Below are 13,590 nucleotides of genomic sequence, written 5' to 3'. Positions count from 1 at the left end.
TGGCAGGCTGGCCAAACACGAGGGCTCTGGAGGCAAACTGCCTGGCCCTGAGTGCTGGCCCTCCCCGTCACAGGGCTGGGCCCCTTGGAAAGTCAGACCAGCCTTTCAGTGCCTGAGTGTCCTCACCTGCAAGCAGGGGTGCTGATAACCTACACCGTCTCGGGGTTGTTATGGGGACTAGATAGGTTATGCTCGGTACAGCACCGAGGAACTGCGTGCTGCTCACACGGTGACGCTTGCTCGCTCGGAGAAAACTGCCAGTATCATTGTAACTAAGACTTCCGTTTTCACTTCTAACTGCACCACTGCTGACTTTCAGCATTCCCCAGAATAAATGAGGAGTGTTAAATGGTTCCCATGGGCTCTCCGCCTCTGTATCAGTGACCAGCACCTGGAAAACTGGTCGCTTGATAATTTCCATGGTGAGTTAACTGACGGGACAGTGCAGCAGGGAACTGGATCCAACTTGATCAAATTCTCGGACCTTGGACAGGCGTGATGAGTGTTCAGCTCCAGGTAGACAGTCTTTTGCCCGTGCTTCTAGCAAGAGCTTTTGATATCCAGTCAGACTTACCCGGGGGGTATTAAAAGAAAACTTCAGCTATGCACCAGTGACCCCCCCCACCTTATTTTAAGAAAAAAAGGAGGAAGAAAATGTGATTTATCTGGAAATTGTAGATTTCACCTTTCAGTGATGATGGAGTATTTGTAGCAGAACAGCAATCGCCCTGAAAAGAAATGAATGAAGTTTGAATGGAAGGAATTCTGCTTGAAGATTTGGAGAACTATCAATGCAGATAGGACCCACCAGTCCTTCAGCTCAAGGGGAGAGATGAGAGAGAAGAGAAACTCAATGGAATGAGACTAATTTTCTGCGTTATCCCCTCAGGGCATTTGCCAGTTCTTGGCAGGAACAGGAGACTGAGAAACTGGAGAGAGGGAAGCTACTAAGAGTCAGAGAAAACAACATGTTAAGTGATCTCATAGGTCTGGACAGAGAAGTTGGGGGGCCGGGGGGTGGGGGGGGGAGAGGAAGGACTTATGGAACTGTCCAAGGATTCAGACTTGAGCAGCCAAGATCCTGGAATGGGTTAAGTGAGCTGGGTGCTTGGTACAGAAGTTCCCCACAATACATTTGCAAATTAAGCTATGTGCATCAAAGGGGCTTGGAAGGCCAGCAGAGTGTGGCTGAAAGAGAGTGGAATTTGCAGCACTACCGTGGTAGCTTAGGGGATAAAAACTGAAGCTCAGGATTCATGGAAGAGGAGGGGCCCAAGGAAACATACCAAGGTCGCAGGTGGGAGCCCCGGACGTCTGCAGCACAGCAGTGTGAGCAAACTAGCTGTAGATTGAGGCTTTCCCTGAGGGCGAACCAGCTGCAAATCAGCTTCGTCAAGGATTAGAGGTGATGCGCCCCTCTGCTGCCTGCTGGGGGAGAAGGTGAAAGATCTTCAGAGAAACAACATCTCCAACCTGGCTGTCCTTCACACCACGGGTTCATCATTCAATCACAATATTCTAGGATTGTAAAGGAAGAGAAGCAAGAGAAAGAAGGCAAACCGTAGAAATTGCCTCTTGAGATCTTGAGTTCTCAGATAAGAACTCAAAGCGGTAGGTTTTAGGGGAGCCTGGCTGGCTCAGTGGGTAGAGCACGTGACTCTTGATCTCTCTGGGTTGTGAGTTTGAGCCCCACGTTGGGTGTACAGGTCACTTGAATAAAATTTCTTTAAATTACTTAAAAATCAGGGGCACTTGCGTAGCTGGATCGGTTAAGCATCTGCCTTGATTTTGGCTCAGGCTCAGGTCATGATCTTAAGGTTGGTGAGATCTATGGGGCAGAACCTGCTTGGGATTCTCTCCCTCTTCCTCTTCCTCTGCCCCGAGCTTGTTCTGTCTCGCTCTCTCTCTCTCAAAATAAATAAATTGAAACTTGAAAAAATATATTACTTAAAAGTTAGAAAAAAAAAAAGATAAAGTGGTATGATTCAGCTGTTCAGAAAATAGATGACAAGATAAAATATTTCATCAGAGAAATAGAATCTAGTTTTAAAATCACATGAAAATTAAATATATGTAATAGTTGGCATTTTAAAAAAGTCAGCAGGTCAGTTTAACTGCAGCTTGGACTCAATGGTAGAGAGAGTATTAACCTCAAAATTTGTAAGTAGAAAGAAACTCTCCAGACTGAAGCATACAGAGCCAAAAGGAAGAAATATTAAGAGCGTAACAAAGATAATGAGCCATGTCATGAAGTCCAAAGTCTCAGGGGTTGGAGGACCAGAAAGTGGGGCAGAAACTATATCATGGAGAATCAAAGAAAAATCATGATGGTCTCTCCAACCACATGTGCAAGAAGTTCGGTGCACTGCAAGCCAGGTAAGGACAAGAAGGTCACACCCCTAAACTGCTGAACAACCAAAGGCAGCTGAAAACAATCACAGCAGCACCCAGATTGGGGTGTGGGGAGGAGGGGACACTCCTATGACATCGTCCAAAGATTGGGAGCTGAAATCTCAGCAAAAACATGAAAAAGAAGAGCTCAATGAAGGGCCAGAGCAGTATGATTTCCAGCCACCACGTGCTGTCCCCGACCCAGTATCTTTCAAGGGTGAGTGAAGTGAAGACCTTTCCACATAAGCTAACGAAAAAGAAATGCAAAGTGCAAAAGGTAACTCTTCAGGCAGAAGTAACTGCACAGGTCACAGGGGAACTGTGCAGAAGGAAGGAAGGAAGGAAGGAAGGAAGGAAGGAAGGAAGGGCAATGAATAGGTAAAATATGTGGCCAAGTCAAATAAATATGACTCTCTGAGCAATGGTAATAATGCCTATGTTTTTAAAATGTATGTTGAGGGGCGCCTGGGTGGCGCAGTCGGTTAAGCCTCCGACTTCAGCCAGGTCACGATCTCGCGGTCCGGGAGTTCGAGCCCCGCGTCAGGCTCTGGGCTGATGGCTCAGAGCCTGGAGCCTGTTTCCGATTCTGTGTCTCCCTCTCTCTCTGCCCCTCCCCCGTTCATGCTCTGTCTCTCTCTGTCCCAAAAATAAAAATAAAACGTTGAAAAAAAAATTTAAAAAAAAAATAAAATGTATGTTGAGGGGCGCCTGGGTGGCTCAGTTGGTCAAGCGTCCCACTTTGGCTCTGGTCATGATGTCATAGTTCACGAGTTTGAGCCCCGCGTTGGGCTCTGTGCTGACACCTCAGAGCCTGGAGCCTGCCTCGGATTCTGTGTTTCCATCTCTCTGCCCCTCCCCTGCTCACGCACTGTCACTGTCTCTGTCAAAAATAAATAAAATAGATAAGATGTATTTTGAAATAAAATTAATGCCAATAACTCAAAAATGAGGGTAAGTGGAGTTAAGATATTCCAAGTATACAGTGCAATAATGTGATAAACGTGTAAATGCTTGTACTAACAGCCAGACTAATATATGCAACATATCCATCAACCCGGGAAGTTTCCTGGCAAATTATTTCAAAGAGGGAACCACTCTTCTCTGCTAATACTTCCTGGAAATGGAATCACCCAGGAGTATCAGATAGGTACATATAACTATGCGAGGGGCTTATCCGTATTACCGCCTAAACCATAGTTTGGATGTTTTTACTACAGAGTACTTAATCCATTCTAAACGTATACAAGGGTTTGTGTATCACCTCTGTTGACGGGCATTTGGGTTGTATCCGGTTTTGCCTAGTATGAATGATGTTGCACGAACGTTGGTGTAGAAGCCTCTTTGGATGTTGGCATTCATTTTTCTGGGGGAGTGAATAGCAATATTCCTAGGTAACGGGGCAGGTCAGGTTTTTCACTGTATGAGAAACTGCCAAATATTAGGAAAGTCGTTGTGCTAAATTACAGTGCAGTCAAGATCACGCAGTAATACCGTACACACTCCGATGCGGGAGGGAGAGAGGAAACCGCTTTAAAAATACCTATTTTTCTAGGCTTTTCGTCTTCACTTTGTTCCCAGTGCTGAAGGCCCCCCTGAAAGTGGCTGTGGTCACACCGAGTCTCACCACCAGCCTATTCGGGAGACTCCAAGGCAGCCCACCCAAGAATCACTCAAAACGCCAGGTAGGAAGAGACCTTCCCTCCCCAGTCGTGGCTCTGCCACTCTTCCGCTCGGTGCCACTCAACTCGGTTTCTGGCTCTTCCTTTTCATCCCTCTGGTCCGTGACCGAGATTTCACTGGAGCGTGTTGGCCGCGGACCTCCTGTCAGTGGCTTTAAAGCAGCGCAGGCAGGAGCCCGAGGGACCCCCTTCGCCCAGAGGACACCAAAGAGACTCCGCTCTGCCGGGAGGGCCGCGGGGCGGCGCAGAGCCAACGGGCTGGCGGAGGAAGAGCGCGCACCCGACGTCTGCCCCGGGGCCCCTCGTCCTAGAGGCGGACACCCTGCGTTCGGTGCGATTCCCGAGGCCAGGCCGCTGAGGGCGCTAGGGTCCCGTCCTCGGGGGGCGGGGGGCGGGGCGGCGCGGGGTCCTTTGCCGGGGCCGCTTGGGGGGCGCGGGCTCCTCGCTCGCAGGGGCGCGGCTGTTTCCAGGGCCTTGGGCGGTTCGAGCGAAGTCGGCGGGCCCGATAGTTGTGGCCGAAATGCCGCTTTTGGGGGTTAGAGCCGGAGACCAGGCCGCCTGGCTCGTTTCCGTAGTGTAGTGGTTATCACGTTCGCCTCACACGCGAAAGGTCCCCGGTTCGAAACCGGGCGGAAACAGCTTGCTTCTTTTTACCACTACTCCCCCCCCCAACCCCCCCCCATCTATTGTCCTTTAAACCGCAAAAAGAACGGGGGCCGGAGTCCCACCGCCACCTGAAAGCCTTCTCAGCACTCGACCACCAGGCCTGGCCGCTGTGTGTCTGCTCCCAGTCACCTTGGAGAGCGGGCCACACCCACTTAGTCACTCCAACAAGGGCACGCAGGACGAGGCCCACTTCAGGTTACCTCTACTTCCACGCATCCGCTGGCCTGCTCATCTGGCGCCTCCGTCTGCCCCACGGGCTCACAGCGACCGTGGCTCTGAAAAGCAGCACGTTCTTCCCTGGGCGGCACACTTGCGCAACAGGTGTATTTATTTGCCTGACAGAACGCAAAGAACACAAACCAGCTGCACCTGGGACCCGAGCCAAAGACGCGTAGGTGAGGCGTTTCAGGCTCCACCTAATGAGCCCATGGGGACACCAAAGGAGCCCGTCCCCGTGCCGTCATCAGGACAGCTCTGGAGCTACTTCGGAAGTCGCCAAGTAGAGGGACTCCGCCCCTCCCCTCCCGCTGAGAGCCGAGTGCGCACCTTACCCATCAGCAAACGAGGCTCAGAAAGAGAGCACGGCCTTGGCTCTGCAACACACACGGCTCCAGCTGGACTAGAGTGTGGCACAGGCCAGTCACCTTGTGGTCAGGGCCCAAGGGGTCGCTGAGGCTGGAAGAGGTGGTGAGCAGCAGGGCAAGGGCTGGGAGCCTTGTGCGGCTGCATTCAGCCCTGCGCCGCTGGGAATCGCCTCCGCTTGTGCTCTGTCCGCCTGGGAAATGTCACCTTGACTTTCAGGGTTTTCATCTGCAGGGGCCGAAGCAGGGATCCTGTGTGGGTGGATTCCCCCGGGATCGGATCGGTGGGATGGGATTTGGATTTTTCACCGCTACTGCTCAGGTTCGATTCCAATCCAGGAGACTTTGTGGCGCTGTCTCCATACTTAGGATTTGCCTTTTCATCCCCCAAAGTCTGGTGTGCACCCAGGGACGCTTGCAGAAGTGGCTGTGCACTGAGCCCCTAAAATCCGGGAGGTCAGGATTCAGTGTCCTTGTAATGGCCAGGCTGGGAGAGGAGAGCTGGGATGAGAAGCCAGGCCAGCGGCTCCCCTCTATTCACCTCAGAAACCCAAGGTCTCACTTCAAGCGTTTTCCTTTAAAGAGAACCTGGGACTTGACTTCGTCCAGCCTTTCAACCAAACAGACTCAAGCTTAACAGCAGTGGCAGGACCGACGGTTTTCAGGGTTAGAGCAGGAAGCCAGGCTGACTGGTTTCCATAGTGAAGTGGTTATCAAGTTCATCTCACACGCGAAAATTTCGTGGTTCGAAACAAGGTGGAAACAGCTTCCTTTTCTTCAATGTTAATCCTCCTAACAGAAGGAAAAAAGGCAAGGGATTGGGAAATTGGGAAGGACTAGCTGTACCTGTGATTCTCAGGAACCATGAGAAAAAGTACAATTACTACTCACCACTATCTATGAGCCAGTACTCATTTGTCTTCTCATAAGCAGGTTGAAGAGGAGGCCAGGGTGTTACCACGTTCCCCCCACCCCCGGAAACACAGCAATACCCAATTCAGGTTGGACTTTATATCAGGAAATGCCTTAAAATTCCCTTTGTTTATCTTCTAACGCCTGAATCTTCTCCATAGGCTCACACTGGATAAAAAGATTGTGTATCTGAAGTATTGCCTAAGGGTACAGCTCAATTTCCCTTGACTCCATAGCAAAATCGCAGAAGTTTATTTCCTTGACAAAGCCAAGGTAAAGATATCTAAATCTGTACCTGGATCTCAAGCCAAGGATTTCCAGAGTCAATATTTCCATATGCATACCAATTAAAAGTATATATTTTTGTATGTTACCGAACTAAAGAACCCAACACTCACTCAAGGATACTATATGTGTTTTTCAACAACACAATCTTATTTACATATGCAAAGAGAAAGTGTGATGAAAAGACTTTCAGTAAATCCCTGAGAGTGTAAGCCACCAGAGGTGGACAAGGGAAAGGGTGTGGGGAAGCAGAAACTAACTGAAAGACAAGTATGAAAGAACCTTGCTTAGAGCGCCCGTGTTAATTTTTTCCTGAACTAAGGCACAGAATGCCTGGTCTTATGTACCCAGGACCCAGAAATATATTGGGAAATATATCAGGAAAATGGAGTTTTCTTAAATGCTATAGGAAAACAGAAAATTGTATCTATGTAAACCAGTCTAGTGAAAAACATAAGGAAAAAAAAATTTTTTAATACATGATATAGAAATGAAACCAACTGGGTCAGGAATCCCCAACACAAGACTACACACTGCTAATATAATGGCTTCAAGTCTTCTCAGGTTGTTATAAAAGTAAATTTCAGTTACAATAGGATATTAGAAAAGGGCTAAATATTAAGAGCAGTACAAACCTGTACCAAGCTGAGCACGAAAGAACTAAATATGATTCTTAGACAAAGGCAGAGGGCAAAAAAGTATTACATTGAGTAGAGTTGTGTTAAAAAACAAAATTTGAAGGTCTAATTGAAGGAATCACAGGGAGAGCTAAACTATGCCTTTGGAGTAGAAATCCAATATAAAATGATGTAACTTCCAACTAGGTCCCTTTGATTATTGGATTTGACAAAGAAGTTCCACTGGCTCTCATGTTCAGTATGTGAACCATGCCTAATGGTTTCAACAGGGGTTGGATGGGGGATAAAGAAGAGGCTGATAACTATGGAATGATACTTTAGGGGAGCAGAGATGAAATTTTATTTCTACTCTTTCCCTCTCTTGTCTGTATATTTCCCACCTATTATCTCTTATTCTTAGCCCTAAAGAGCCATTCAGGACTGTTTTTATCTTATTTCCAAGCAAAATTTTATTTATGCTGATTTTATTCTCTATCCTTCCTAACTGTTCTGCTAGGATCTCTCTACTTTGTAGACTGCTTCTCCTGTCTGTCCTGCTAAATTCCTTTTCCTGTGTGTCTCAGAGAAAGAGACAGAGAATTATTCTCTTATTCATTTATCCATTCTTTAAAGCTAGGTCTTGAGGATATATTAGGTACTTACACACACACTTGGCTTTCTAGGAACTTCCAATATTTTGGAAAATAAGGACAAGTAGACAGTTATTTCATTAGGGAATTCTTAATGTCAAAATGTAAATAAATACATCAGAGCATCTAAGTCAGTTTAGAGGGTCAGAAAAATCTTTCAAAGGAAATGACTTCTGGAATGAGATTTCAAAAATGAGAATGAATCAGAACAATGAAGAGGAGGCGGGGAGAGACGGTTCCCCATAGAGGGAAGCACGTGCCTAGAAGTGTGAGAGTGACCAACACGTGGAGATATGAGAACTGGCAAGAGAGTAAGATGATGAGCATGTCAGGATATAGATCATAAGGTATCAGCCATTTTAGAGAAGGAATACAGGGACACTAAATGGAGTTGGGCTGCAGGTATGTAGATTTAGGGTGTAGAAGGGTCACTCAGAATGCAATGTGGCAAAATATTGGAGTCAACTAGACTGGCTGGAGGTAGGCCAACTTTATACTGGTTGTATCAAGGGAGGTTAAAGTGCAGGATACCAGGTGTTGGCCAAACATACAGGTACTTTCCTAACCACCAGATAGAATGTCTGATATGAGCGAATGAGCTCTCCTCACAAGACATTTGAGCAGAAACTACATGATGTGTCAATAGTCGAAAAGACTCTTGCAGGGGCCCTGGGCGGCTCAGTCGGTTAAGTGTCTAACTTCTGCTCAGGTCATGATCTTGCGGTTTATGAGTTCAAGCCCCGTGTCTAGCTCTGTGCTGACAGCCTGCTTGGGATTCTGTGTCTCCCTCTATTTGCCCCTCCCACACTCACACTGTGTCTCTGTCTCTCTCAAAATAAATAATCATTAAAAAATATATATATGTATATATAAAGATTCTTGCACCAGTTGCCTCTTTCAATCGTTTCAACTCTAAGATCCTTTTTTCCTGTGCTTGACAATTTCTTCACCAAATAGATTTGTTAGTTTAAGAGGATTTTACACTCACCTTAACCTGAATTATCATAAGATCTTATCAAGTGTCCTGAATTACTGAGGAAAAATGATTAGTTAACTGTGCCTTGAGGAAATCTGGAGGGCACACCAGGCCAAGACATGTGCTTGTATAGAGGGTACCTGGTCCAGGATTGGGGTCAGGAAGGGGCCAGCCTGACTCTAGGGAAGGATTTGTATAAGAGAGTTCTGGGAATTAATATTGGATAAGAAAGAGAAGTCACAAGTTAGAAGAACTACAAAGGCAGGGCGAGGAGTTTCGAGTTTGTATAGCAGATGGTGGAGAGTAAGTTTTCATAAACAGAGTGGGGATATGATGAAAATAGAACTTTTGGGTAATAAGATAAGACATTTGATAGTGTGGAGATGCTAGAATCAGAGAAAGTAATTAGGAGAGTGCAGACATGAATGATGAGACTGATATAAGGGACTATCTGGATGACTAAGTGTAAAAGATGCATGAAAGACATTTTATTTTATTTTTTATTTTTTTAATTTACATCCAAGTTAGCTAGCATATAGAGCAACAATGATTTCTTTTTTTCTTAATTTTTTTTAATGTTTTATTTATTTTTTGAGAGAGAGAGAGAGTGTGAGTGGGGGAGGGGCAGAGAGAGAGAGAGAGGGAGACACAGAATCTGAAGCAGGCTCCAGGCTCTGAGCTGTCAGCACAGAGCCTGAGGTGGGGCTCGAACCCACAAGCTGTGAGATCATGACCTGAGCCGAAGTCAGATGCTTAACTGACTGAGCCACCAAGGCGCTTCAACAATGATTTCAAGAGTAGATTCCTTAGTACCTCTTACCCATTTAGCCCATCCCCCCTCCCACAACCCCTCCAGCAACCCTGTTTGTTTTCCATATTTAAGAATCTCTTATGTTCCCCTCCCTGTTTTTATATTATTTTTGTTTCCCTTCCCTTACGTTCATCTGTTTTGTCTCTTAAAGTCGTCATATAAGTGAAGTCATATGATTTTTGCCTTTCTCTGACTAATTTCATTTAACATCATACCCTCTAGTTCCATCCTTGTAGTTGCACATGGCAAGATTTCATTCTTTTTGATTGCCAAGTAATACTCCACTGTATATGTATATACCACATCTTCTTTATCCATTCATCCATCGATGGACATTTGGGCTCTTTCCGTACTTTGGCTGCTATAAACATGGGGGTGCGTGTGTCCCTTTGAAACAGCACACCTGTATCCCTTGGATAAATGCCTAGTAGTGCAATTGCTGGGTTGTAGGGTAGTTCTATTTTTAGTTTTTTGAGGAACCTCCATACTGTTTTCCAGAGTGGGTGCACCAGCTTGCAGTCCCAGGATGAAAGACATTTTGAAGAAAAACTTAAACATTGGTGAGAATGAGGATGCATAGAGGGGAGGAGAGAGAGGAGCCCCATGTTTACCTCCTGAGCTGACGAGGCTATTTGAAGACTTCAGTTGGCCACTGTGTGAGAATATACATTCATTTCACAGTAAGAATATAAATATGTTTGATTATGGGTACTGCCCCAGACCCCACTGGAGGGGTATATGATGTAAGGACTATGTGCTGTATTACTCCTTAAAGAACCACAGAATTCTGATTCTGAACACTTCTGACCCCTACTTTGCTGATAAAGGAATTGGACCTCTACTACATTACTTAGTGCTATTAGTATCCACGATATGGAAATTGATGTATGTTTATGTCGGTGAATGTGTGAAGGGTGGCCAAAAATTACACACAACAAGAAGTTTGAAAGGTTTCAGAACTCTGACAAATTCACACAATTAGGTGTTTGGTCTACAGTTGTCCAACCCCCTAGCTCATGGTATCTAGAGCCTTGAGGCCCTGCTTCCTCCTCCCCTTTCATTTTATTCCTATGGGGAAAGATCAACAACTCTCTCTCCCAACCCCTCCTATCTTTGTAGAACCTTCTCTTTAGGTTAGAGTACTAGAGATAATAGTAGCTGAATAATAGGTGTAATTTTGTCTGTCAATCTAAAGTGCCCTAGATTCAAGTGGGTGATTTTCATCACAGGAAAACTCTGTTTTACCAATTCACCGCTAACGGAGTGCTTTGTAGAGATTTTAAAGAAATCTCATACTTAAACTGAATTTTTTTGTTGGCAATTATATTGTGGACCAATTCTGAAACTCTTTTGAATTTACTATAAGACAACAAATGAGCAAATATGCTGATACTGTGGGAATCAGTGTTCTCACTGTGAGAGAAGCAAAAATATGTCATGGGAAAGGAAGAAAGAACTGTGTGGTAATGGTTTGGAATCAGAGATATCTGTAGGGTCTCTTGTCTTTATTGCTGAGAGGCATTGACACCACAGTATCAGTGAGAACAGCTGCCATTCAGATCTTGGGTTCTAAAAATCATTGGGGCGCCTGGGTGCCTCAATCGGTTGAACGTCTGACTTCGGCCCAGGTCATGATCCTGCGCTTTGTGGGTTCATGCCCCACGTCGGGTTCTGTGCTGACAGCTGGGAGCCTGGAGCCTGCTTCGGAGTCTGTGTCTCCCTCTCTCTCTGTCCCTCCCCTGCTTGCCCTCTGTCTCTCTGTCTCCCAAAAATAAATAAACATTTAAAAAAATTAAAAAATAAATAAATAAAATAAAAAATAAAAATAAAAATCATTACCCCCAGTAATGACCCAGGGATTTTGAGAAATGGCTGATTTTAGGTCTGGCTGCAGAAAGAATGAAATCCTAGAAAATATAGTTGTGTTATAAATCAGTAAAATACCCAAGACTAATGTGGATATGTCAATGGCACATAGATAGGTAACTGCCTTGGGGGAAGTCATATTGGCCACATTTGTCATCTGTCACCTAGCAGAGATGGATCTCTGTCAAGTAACAAACACGTTTATCATAAGAAGTTCATTTCACGATATGAAAACCCAAACCATGGGCACCTGGCTGACTCAGTTTGTAAAGCAAGTGACTCTTAATCTCAGGGTTGTGAGTTCAAGCCCCACACTGGGCATGGAGCCTACTTAAAACAAAAAACAAAAAACAAAAAAACAAAAAAACAAAATAAAAAACCCAAACCATCCACACTGATGTTACTGATGGAAGGGAACATCAACAATGTACAAATAAGATAGTTAGGTAGACAGATAAATAGACATTAAATCCAAGGACCTGACTGAGTGTGTAAAAGCCAAAGCTTTCATTTTTACTGATGAGATTCAACAGAAGGACCAATGGAATATGGGCTGAAAGATCCTTGTCTACACAGATGCATTGTCAGGTACCAAATTCTATTGGCTCTGATGAGTTGTATAAATGGGATAATTTTTGCAGAAACAACCAAACACTGGCAAGGAAAAATGTGAAGTTAGTCGCCCACATGCTAATTCACCCTTCTACAGGAGGGGAAACAGTTATTAGGTTGTTTGCATCCAAATAAAGGCAAAAATACAATTTATAAAGAAAGGGGAGGAGGATCATATGTCTGGGAACAGTCAGTTTTTTGTCCTACTGGATAAACTGCTTGGCAGGAAATTATCAGAGAGATTACTCTAGTCACTCTTCTCTGCATGCAGTTTATTGAAAGACTTTCTAAATATCTTGGAAGTTTAGCTGCATAACATATGCAACAGTGTATCTCTGGATAATGTCCACATGTCTTTCTGTTGTACCTCTCTTAGTTAAGTCAGGAAGGCACCACTCCCCTACTATACAATCAGATGTATAGAAAGTTTGTTGTGCAGGCAAAAGTATGAAGAAAAAGGCCCTCTCACTGAGTTTGAAAAATATATCGGAACATAAATCGGTGCAACTCTTACTAAAGTCAAACTAAGAAAATATAGAGAAGCCTTTGGCTTCTAGCAGAGGGGAAGTAACAGAAACCAGATTTAGCCTCATTTGAAAATAAAACAAACACAAGAACAGATAATATACATGAAATTATGGTTTTCAAGATCCTGGAAATCAGGCAACAAAGGATAGCAACCCCCAAGAGATGGGAAAGAAAGAGGTGAGACCTATGGTTGTCCCAGCTTACACTGTCAGGTGCAAAATCGTTCCAGATGTGGTACAGGAAGGGATCGGAGGCAGTCAAAAAGACTGTATTGAGGAGATGAAGCTGAGGTCTGAGGAGAAACAGCCAGAGTTCATGGGACACAATACCAGTGAGGAGACAGCTGGGCAGAGAGGGAAGTCAGGAATTCCATCTCCAGGACTCTGTGGATCATGAGCTCAGTCCCTGATCAGTGAGCTCATGCTTGTGAAGAAACTATCTGAGGTCACGGGAAGAAACATATGAAAAGATTATGGAACAGGGCCTGGCATTCCCATAGGGCAGGAAAGAGTGCCTGTTCCCACTAGGTAGACTGGAACTATGCATAATTTGTTCTGCTTCAGTAGTAAGAAATAATCAGTCCTAGAATGAACACTGTTCCTGAACCACCTAAAAAATCCTAAAAGCAAGATCCAACAGGATCAGTTTATAAGTCACTTAACTATACCCCAGAATAACAATCAAGAATATGTATAGAAATACCAAAATAGCCAGTACCCAAGAAGCTAAACTTTGACAATGTCTGCAATCCAATCAAACAATGCCAGGCATGTAAAAACGTGACCCATAAAGAGAATAATCAGTCAATTGAAACTGAACCAGAATTTACACGATGTTAAAATGATCAGAGATGACTTTAGGACAGTTATTATCACTTGTATATGTCCAAAGAGTTAAGTAGAAATGTGGAACATATACAAATGGCCAGAATGAAACCTTAGAGATAGAAACTAAATAAATCTACACCTGAAACAATAAATTCACCAAATGGAATTATCAGACTAGACACTGCAGAA

General features: G+C 44.7%; 1 non-coding gene across 1 annotated transcript; it reads left to right on the top strand.

Moving 5' to 3' along the window:
• The first annotated feature begins 4,635 nt into the window (after positions 1–4,635).
• TRNAV-CAC (transfer RNA valine (anticodon CAC)) lies at positions 4,636–4,708 on the top strand. The gene has a single exon. It is a non-coding gene; the product is annotated as a tRNA-Val (tRNA).
• The last annotated feature ends 8,882 nt before the right edge of the window (positions 4,709–13,590 follow it).

This window comes from Lynx rufus, unplaced genomic scaffold (genome assembly GCF_022079265.1).
Source record: "Lynx rufus isolate CCGP_SWC_20201006 ecotype Redwood Valley unplaced genomic scaffold, mLynRuf1.p SCAF_2, whole genome shotgun sequence".
Lineage (NCBI taxonomy): Eukaryota > Metazoa > Chordata > Mammalia > Carnivora > Felidae > Lynx > Lynx rufus.
This window is presented reverse-complemented; position numbering and strand designations above follow the sequence as displayed.